The sequence below is a fragment of the Lates calcarifer genome, unplaced genomic scaffold, assembly GCF_001640805.2.
Source record: "Lates calcarifer isolate ASB-BC8 unplaced genomic scaffold, TLL_Latcal_v3 _unitig_4551_quiver_1459, whole genome shotgun sequence".
Classification (NCBI taxonomy): Eukaryota; Metazoa; Chordata; class Actinopteri; family Centropomidae; genus Lates; species Lates calcarifer.
Genome location: NW_026116966.1, coordinates 1 through 9700, shown reverse-complemented (window position 1 = coordinate 9700; position 9700 = coordinate 1). Strand labels below are relative to the sequence as shown.

Genomic DNA, 9700 nt, shown 5'->3' with positions numbered 1-9700 from the left:
CATTTGGAGTCCTGCTCTGCTGTGTGCCTGATACACACAGTGTCAGGTCCCATTACATTTAGTCAAAACGTGCGCACAAAATAGTTAAAACATGGGAACAAATTGTATTTCATTTACATGTTTTGACTAATTAAAACCTTTTTCTTATTGTGTAATTAAAGAGTAAAAAGAGGAGAACAGTCCCACTAATTGTAATTAATTAATTAAAATAATTGAGATAATAATTACTTGGTTCCTGATTAAACAGATCTGGTCTCATCAGTCCAGAGCAGCTGCTGCCCAGTTCCTGTGTTTTCATGCATAGCTGAGTCTCTTGTCTCTGTTTCTACATCAGAGGCTTTCTGGCTGCAAGTCTTCCATAAAGACCACTTCTTACTTTCTTTTTCCTCAGAAGAGCTTGGACAGCACATCTGGAAACACCTGTCTTCCTGTGTGAGACCATGCTCTTTGTGTCTTGTCTTGTTTGCACAGTGCTGTATGGTTTTATTTGACATGGTCAGTCAGCTACAACAACATAAGAAAACCATGACCTGTGTAACAGAAGTGAAATCTAATGCTGCATTTTCCATTCAAGACCAAAACTGTTTCATTTCTCAAACTTATTATGGCGACTGTCAAACACATCACTGTGTTATCTGTTATCAGTGTTATGGAGCGTGGAGTTTTCCTGTTTGCAGAGGTTTGTAATCAACTAAACTAAAACACTTTTATTTTGAACGATGCTTCAAAACAAAAGAGACAAACTGTAACAGACCTACTGAGCTGTCTGACTGTTTTTCTTGCTCTGTGCAGCAGCATCTACCACCCATGGCTTATTCATTCATTCAACATCACAGACAAACACAAACTATTAGAATCTTTTGTGTCTTTATTGAACACACCCATTAAACAATAAACAACCAAGTTCCTCCAGTAGCTGTGCAGCAGACCTGCACATGTCCACACTGGCAGACATCTGAGACATCTTCTGTCCAGACGTTAATCTTCTGGAATAAATAATGTGTGTGTGTTCTTTTGTTTTGTAGATGTTTTAGTGGGAAAAAAAACATCAGATACAAATCACTTTTGTTGCAGCTCCAGCTGAATTTCATAATGCTTCCTGTCTGTGTTGTTTCCTCAGTCTGTTCCTGTTGTGTCTCCTCCCCTCTGTGTGTGTGTCTGTGTTTCATTGGCAGGGACAGGGCACAGCTGGTGGAGCCTGACACTCTTCTTCATTCATCTCATTACCTGCTGTATAAGAACCCAGCTCTCTCTCAACTCCACGCCTGATACTTGTGCTACTGATGTGGTGTGGTCGCTTATTTCAAGTGAAGCTTCTAGTGATTATACTCAGTTCTTCTTGATGAATTGTAGTACTCTGTACTGTACGTCTCTGCTCTGGGGTTCTGGTCAAACAAACTTTTCCAAGCACAGTATTTCTGTGTGTATTAAAATGTCTGGGGGCGTCTTTGATGTTTCAGATGTTCTGAACACTGTAAAATACAAAAGGCAGTATTGTGACATGTGATGGTGTTATTATGAAGTGGACAGAGGAATGTCCAGAGGAAGTGAAAGATTTAAAGGGAACAAGGAGTGTTAGCTTTTGCCACACTTAGCAGCAAGTTTCAGTTTTCAGTTCAAACACAATGTCTTATGATTACTGTCACTTTTATTGATGCACTGTAACATTTGTGTTTGTATGTCACTGGAGGAATATTCCAGCAGGTTCTCTGATGATTGACATGTGTGGAATCTCTTTCATGGTCTCTGACCACAGAGGGTTTTGTTTATTATCAGACCTCTGAGGCCTGCTCCTTATCTCTGCTGCAGGGTGGAGGCTCGAAATGACACAGCTCTATAACACACATGAATCACTGACCCAACTGTTGGCAGTACAGTTGCATTGTGGGAAATCTAGGCAAACTGGGGCAATATTTAAGATGATATCTCTACAGTGCTGCTTGAAAGTAAGTGAACCCCTTGAGCAATTTTACCATGATTTTCTTATTTTATCATCACCAGCTTATATATATATATATGAAATGGTGGGTTTATGTTTATCAATTGCATGTACTTGTTTTGAGTTGTGTGAGTAGCCAGAAAACTATGTGAAACATGGAATTAGTGTATGTGTAAGTGAACCCCCAGCTGCACTGGTAAAGTTAAGTAGGTAAAAGATTCAGGTGAAACACATTTGGGTGCTCAATTAATCAAGCAGACCAATCAAATGAGGCATCCCTAGGAAAGGGTTTGATTGATTGATTTGACTGATTAAATGAGAGGAAACCAACCAGAGCATTGTACTGCCAAGGTGTACCCATACAGATCAACAATGCAGAGAGGAGACACACAATCAGGAAGAAGGTAGTGACCATCTCCAAAAGATTCCAGCTCCATCCACCTACTGGAAGAAAAATCATTTACAAATGGAGACAATTCAACATGACCACAACTCTGCCTAGAAGTGGATGCCCATCAGAACTATCACCAAGAAGCATCAAGGGAAAAAAATCAGGTAAGGACCAACCCACACATCACCTCTAGAGAGTTGCAGAGCTCTCTGGCAGCATCTGCTATACATGTACATACATCTACAATCAGATGAAATCAGCAAATTCTTGACCAGATTCTCCATCAGTCAGGGAGTTGAAGTTGAAATAGGTTATGCAACAGGACAACAACCTAAAGCATTCCAGCAAAACTACCAAAGAAAAGAAAGATGACTCATACTGTGGATTGGTGCAGTCAAAGTCTGGACTTCAATCCAAAAATGTGGGCCTTACCTGAAACTGGTGGTACATGCCAGATGTCCCTCTAACCTCTCTCAACTGGCTGAGTTCTGCAAGGAGGAGTGAGCAAAAATCCCCAAAAACAGATGCAGGAGACTGGTTAGTGGTTACAGAAGACGTTTGGTTGAAGTTATGGCTGCAAAAGGAGATGCCACAGGCTACTAACTGAAAGGGTTCACATACTTTTGTACATGGTAAAATTGTTTTTGTGAGATAAACCACTTTCGCTGAATTAATAACGAAAATATATCTGTTTCTCTTTCATGTGTGTCCCATATTTGGAAGGTCTGCTTTACAAATTGAAATTTGGATTTATTAAGGTTGGTATTTTTATTTATTTATTTATTTATTTTTACAAAAACAATGACCATGTCTGGAGAGTTCACTAATTTTCAAGCACCACTGAGTCTACAGTGTTAAAGGAGTGTAATACTAAGTCAGTGGATTACTCTCTTAGGTACAAAGGAGTCACATGCTGCACTGTGTTGGATATTTTCCAACATTTTCCCCAACTTCTCCTTTTTATTTAAAGAACTGAAAACAAATGTTTCAGTTTCACGTTGAACTACCTTTACAAGAAAAACCTTCAGGTTATTCAGTACAATACTGTGTAATGACATTATCAGAGGTTCAGTGAGGTACACTCACTTCTCCTTAAAGACTTTGTTAACTCCAATGAAAATTTCATTAATGCCACTTTCACTTCCAAGAGGGCCATCCTGGTAGAGCTGCTCAACTCTGTCCAAAGATCTGAACGCCCTGGACAGCAGGCTCTTTCCTCACATTACCCACCACACCTAGTGTCTCTCCCTTGATAATTTGATGCTGATTCTGAAGCAGTTTGTAAAAGGGACAGCAACATTTGTATCTCCTGGGGAAGTTAAGTGTTTTTAATGTAGTTTCCCACATTCTCTATTATTGTTTAGTACAGTAACTTGAACATCAAGGATAAAAATTACCTGAACCATACTGTGAAGGTCGCTGGTGGTGATAGCTGTCCTGCAGACTGCTTTGATGGTCATCTTTAAGCAGCAGGTCCTCCACAAAGCCAGGTATATTCTAGACTGCTCAGACCCCAGCACTTATGAGTTTGAAACGCTTCCCTCAGGCCAAAGATTCAGGGTATCCCAGGTGCACAGGCACCGTTGGCAGAAAGCATGTGGTGAAAAAACACTGAAATTGTGGTCTGAGTTTAATGTCTAGTTTCTGATGTCTGGGGCTGGTGTCTGTCCATCTGTGATTTACAGACTTGTAACACTTGGACCTAACCTAGCAAGTTGTCAACCTGTCTCCTCTGCAGCTCTTCCACTCCTGTGTGCTGATGCATTCACGGGCTGCCCTGCCAGGACAATGGTAGGGGAAACACTGCTGTTGTTGTGTCACGTCACCAGATGTCAAACTGCGCTGACGCAAGTGGGCTACAGTTTCTATTTGGAGTCAACACTCTTGCTACATGTTTGAGTAGAAATAGATCTATTCTTTTCCCATCAGTATGCCATAATTATCTGAATTAATGCAATTATTTATGATATGATGATGATATGATATGATATGATATGATATGACTATGATATGATATGATATGATATGATATGCATGATATGATATGATATGATATATAATATTTATTGTTGTTGATAATGGGGCACAGCTCATTTATACTGGGGCATGTGCTCCAGTAAAGGCATACGTCCAGCACTGTGGCCGTGGATACCAGTATTTGGTAGACTGGGAGGGACACAGCCCAGAGGAGCTGCCCTGGAACAGTTTGGGGTGGATGTCAACAACCCATACAAATCCAACCATTACTAATACTATGAGTAATGTTGCACAGAGGATGGATTGTAAGGCCACAGATGGACCTGAGGGGAAGTGTCTGGAGGAAGTGCAGCAGGAGAGAAGAGGAAGGAATTAAGAGAAGCTGATTCATCAAATTGAATGTGAAACAATTTGAATTCATCCTTTAAACTGAGACATTTTTAATATGTTTGCTGATTATGTGAAAGTGGCATGTTGGTCATTGCATGGCAGACAATATACTGGACAACTTATATTTTGTCACTACAATTGCACACTCTTGCTTTTATTTTCATCTGTTGTTATAAGTAAATGTGTCTGTTATATCTGTATTTGTTCCTCTTACCTTATGGTAAAATGCTTGTGTTAGGTATGTGTGTGTGTGTGTGTGTGTGTGTGTGTGTATGTGTATGATGCTGGGTGTGGCCTTCTAGCTCCTGCCAATCTGGTGTTTGTTTTTATACCTAACACCAACAGAGTTGCTTGATAATTTTGTTGCTTGTCCTGCTTACAATGACAATAAAGCTATATTCTATATTCTATATTCTATTCTATTCATATCAGCTCATCTATTCAACAAGCTTCTACAATATTTAATCCCCAGCTTTTCGCTCTACTCTGTCAGAACATCTGTTCTTTCATGTGGCTCCTCTTTGCCTGCCTGCCAGACCCCTGCCTCACCCAGCCCCTCGTGTCAACAGCCCCCGCCTGAGATCTGAGGCCTGTACTATGGAGCATGTTGAACATACCTCGGATATCTTTTCGTTTTCTGGCCTCACTAAACCTAACAACTGCAGTCTAGTTGTGGTTATATGATGGTGGTTATCAACTTGGTAAACCACCCCAGGATTTCCCAACACAGCCATGAGCACGTTCATGTGAAAGAGGTGAGGATGTTAATTAGAAGCAACGTCGACAGAAAAACATTTGTAGTGAGTGACGCTGTGTGTCGGGGAGGAATGCAGAGGAGATCAGGGAGGTGACTGCACCTGTGTGAGCAGGGTGGAGCGACTGGACAGGAAGTCAGGAAAGAGGGGAGTGAGCAGGCGTTTGGACTCTCTGGGAGTGGACCAATCAGTGAAAGCTGCAGGGCTGAGGCAGGGATGTATTATAGGAATAACAATACTAATACATCAATGGCTAAGGCCTAGCCGAGTGAGCTATATTCCTCACTCACTGTGGAGGGTGGGTGCCATTCACATGCTGCTTTGGGCTGCCGGTGGTGAAGATAGACAGTGGGCATCAGGGTCAGGTTCCTGTATTAGGCAGGGTGAGGTAGTGGTAGCAGGGAAACTAGGAGTGCATGTCCGCTTCCCAGACTGTTGATGAGGCCCTCCTTTCACTAGTGGAGAGGCCTCGCTGTGCTGCAGTAAAGTCTACATGGATTAGGCTTTTATTGTCACTGTACAGTTAAGTACAACAAAATGATTCTATTCTATTCTACATGAGGCTGGACCAGAGTGAAGCTCAGAGCACAGGGGGTGGTCTTGAGCCCCGGGAAAGTTAAGTGTTTTAAACATTTTGTAGTGAAGTGCATCTCTTGAATACACCCCAGAGAAAAACCACTCCTCCCTTAGGCCCTCCCCTTAGTAGGTGGGCCCTCACCTGGTCTCAGTCAGCCTCTTGCTGGTCCTTGATGGTGCTTGCCCCTACCTGAGGTGGTGAGAAAGATTCTCAGTTCGTTTTCTTTTGTTAAGTTTAAAAGTCTGGCCCTACTAACTTTGTTTTTAGGTTCACCTTGTTTTGTTCTGTTGTTTGCTGTGTTGTGTTACTTTGGTTTTGATTGCGTTTGCTGGAGTTAATTCTGGTTTCTTTCTGCTGTTCAGTTGCTTTGTTTGTGTATATGTGTGTTGGGATTATTGATTCATTTGTCCATTAATTGGGTTGTGGATTTTGTTGGACGCTGTTGATTTTTTATTTATTTATTTATTTATTTTTGTGTTGTAGGAAGTCTTTTATTTTTCTTTCAGTGTTGCTGTGCTGCACCCAGGTGAGTGAGACAGGGCACATCCTCTAGGCTGCCTCCCCACTGGAGGCCCCAGCTCACTGCTCACAGCTTTAGCAATTAAGTGAGTGATTTTCTTGGATTTTTTTTAGCCCCCTGTATCTAATAGTCTGGGCTTGAATAGTTTTTAATTTATGTACCAATTGTAATTTTATTAATGTTGCTAATTGTTGTTGTTGCTAATCTTTGTTTTGTCTCCAACAGCTCCAGTGCTTTTTTTTTTTTTGCTTTGCTTTTTTTTCACTAACCTTTCACAAACCTGTGTCCTTGTAGTCTACAGTGAAATAGTTGAATTTTCATTATATCCTGGGGCAAGGCCCCAGGTGGCGTTGTTGGTTCCTTAGTTCCTTGTGTCTGTCTTTCCTTAATATTTTGTAAACTCAAAACTCTACCCGCTCGCCCACAATTTCATCATTAGTAGTTTTTTCTGTCTTTTGTCTATGTTGTGTTGTTTGTGTTTAACATTATCAGTTTTAAAGGGCAGCTATGGTTATATCATGGGGAGGACTGCAGCTTAGGGAGCTAGACCCTCTTATGGAGCTGCATGAGCACCCTGATGGCACGCCGCGTGTTGGGATGGAAGGATTTGCAGTGTACAGCATGTTGTGTCCTTTGGGTATTGGCGTGAGTTGCAGTGCCCTGGGGAGGACTAAGTTTATTGTGCTGTGACTTGGACTGGCATGTGCCCAGAGCCTACACTTATTTTAGGCCTGTGTGGCGGTAGTATGGGGTGGTTTACTATTTTCCATCATTGTGGTATACACAGTAGAAATATTCAGTCTTTCATCAAAGAGGTTTATTACACATTGATACCTGCGGGTAAATGTGGCTATAGCCACATTCACAGATGATATTCAACAAGATGAAATGAACAATATGATCACATAACTAAGAGACGAAACAATTATTACATGTCTCACTGAGTAAGTAGTTTTGCTCTTTTGTCTGATGGTGAACAAATTATGTGATACAGGTAAAGTTGCAGTAATGTCAGACTGAGCAGAGAGGAGAGAGTTAATGTCTAAGCTCAATCTGACTGAAATATTAACTTGTAATCATTAGAAATATATTAACAGTGTGTGGATAAAATTAGATTGTAACTATAATGTAGTAAAGTATGTAATCATTTAGAGTGATAAACTCTCCCTTTGTTTGTTAGAAGCTCTGCTTTAAAACCAGAATGGAAACTAAGACAAAAACAGCAAAACAATTTGACTGATCTATTTTATCTGTCACTTTAGTGTAAACTCTTTTGTCCCTGTCTGGATCCTGTAGGAATGATGACTCTGGTTTTCCAGTGATCTGATTGGTCAGTAGTTGGCCTGTTGACAGGTTTTGATCTGATCCTCTGATGTTAACCTGCTCTGGAGCAGATTAGCCATTTAGCGTAAGTTACCATGGAGATTTATCCCATTAAGAAGTGAACCACCATCGTCAGACTGAAAGCTCCGAGCTAAACCTGAAGTCACCTCTCTAACCTCAAATCCTGCATCGTAGCACAGGCCTTGGTACTCAGCCTGCTGGGTCTGACCTCCAGTCTGGGTTGGACCTCAACTCTGCTGCCCGCCCACCCTCTGCAGGAACTATGACAGAGTCCTGGCCAAAATCCTCCACTCCACTGCCTGTCCCTCTCTCCAGTGACCTCAGCCTCAGCATGAAGTCATTCAACTTTACAGGAAACAGCCTTTTTACACCGTTCAGCTGTCTGTATCTGAGTCCTACCTTTGGGTCCAACAAAAGCTTTGTTTAATATTTTGGTATTCATTTCAACTCCCCTGCAGTTCTAAAAGGCTTAAGCTCTCTCTCCTTCTCAACCCAACCGGTCGAGGCAGATGGCCGCCGAGTCTGGTTCTGCCTCTTAAAGGAAGTTGTTCCTCTCCACTGTTGCCTAGAGCTGCTCATGGTCAGAACTGTTGGGTCTCTCTCTGTTAATAAAGACCTGCTGTACATGTTAAGAGCCTTGAGATAACTGATTCTGTGCTTTAAAACTAAAAATGACTTGTGCTAATGTTGACTGTTAATTTTGAAGTTATTAATAACAGACTGTCTCTTTCAGTGAATGCTGTGAAGTTGACACATTATTGTTCAGTAATTATTGTTCATGTTTGGCAGCTGTCTGTCTCCTGTTATTAATGGAGGGTTTTATTTAGATTTGTCTTTAACACAAGTAAACAAGTAAACTCATTTAAATTTCATTACCTGCTTTCTTTGTCTCTTTGCTTTGACTTGAATTAAATATACACTATATACTTGACTTTAACTAAACGTTCCTTCTTTGTAAACTGTCTGTTTTAATGAAAGTCAAAATAACAGAAACATTATCTCAGTGTTTTCAGTTCAATGGACTTTGTCTCAGTTTCACCAGGAAGAAGAGAAAAATATGAAAATGCAGTGCAGAGATGATCAAGTCCAAAGGTCTTCGAGCTTCTTTATGATCTGTTTAGTTAAACATTAATCATCGAGTCATGTCTTTAGTTTGGTCACTAAGCTTTTAGTCACTAACAGCCACAGCTTCTGATTCCTACATCAAGGATCTACTGCTGCATCCACTTCTCAACACTGAAAACAATACGAAGCTGCCGACGTTGATTTATTTATTTTTATTATATATTATTATATTTTTTAAGTTTTTTAGTTTTTTAGTTTCATTTTGTATGAAGCTGATTCCAGTCCTATCATTACACTCCGTCAGTTCCGTTTCATTTGTGGACCAATGACTGCACAGAGGCTTTTCAGTTTAATTATATTGGATCATGTGTCACACAGACTTTGTACTTTGATTATTACACAGAAACTCAGTCTGAATGTGCTGTGCTGTCTGAGGGTTAGTGTTAGTACATTTTTACTGATCCACTGAGTAGTCATATTTCCGATGACACGTGAACTACTCTTACGCTGTTAAACGGAACTGAGTTGGCTGAGACTATGATCTGTACCAGCGACGGTAAGTTGTCTGAATCTCCGTGTTATCTATGGTTGTTATTTGTTAAACGGCAGGAAACAGCATCAGTAGAACCAATATACTGTGATGTTAGCGATGAAATTTCATGTCGCCGCTGAAAGTTTCAGCTCAGGAAACTGCGCAGTAGAATATGTGTTTTTTTTTTTTTTTTTTTTTTTTTTTTTTTTT

The 9700-nt window shown here is 40.7% G+C and overlaps 1 long non-coding RNA gene across 2 annotated transcripts; it reads left to right on the top strand.

Moving 5' to 3' along the window:
- Positions 1-872: 872 nt before the first annotated feature.
- On the top strand, positions 873-4247 carry LOC108900530 (uncharacterized). 2 transcript variants are annotated; one of them, XR_001963740.2, is made up of 4 exons: positions 873-1946; positions 2291-2494; positions 3054-3088; positions 4069-4247. It is a non-coding gene; the product is annotated as an uncharacterized LOC108900530 (long non-coding RNA). The 2 variants fall into 2 exon arrangements; XR_007810994.1 differs by having other exon boundaries at positions 873-2494.
- Positions 4248-9700: the final 5453 nt, after the last annotated feature.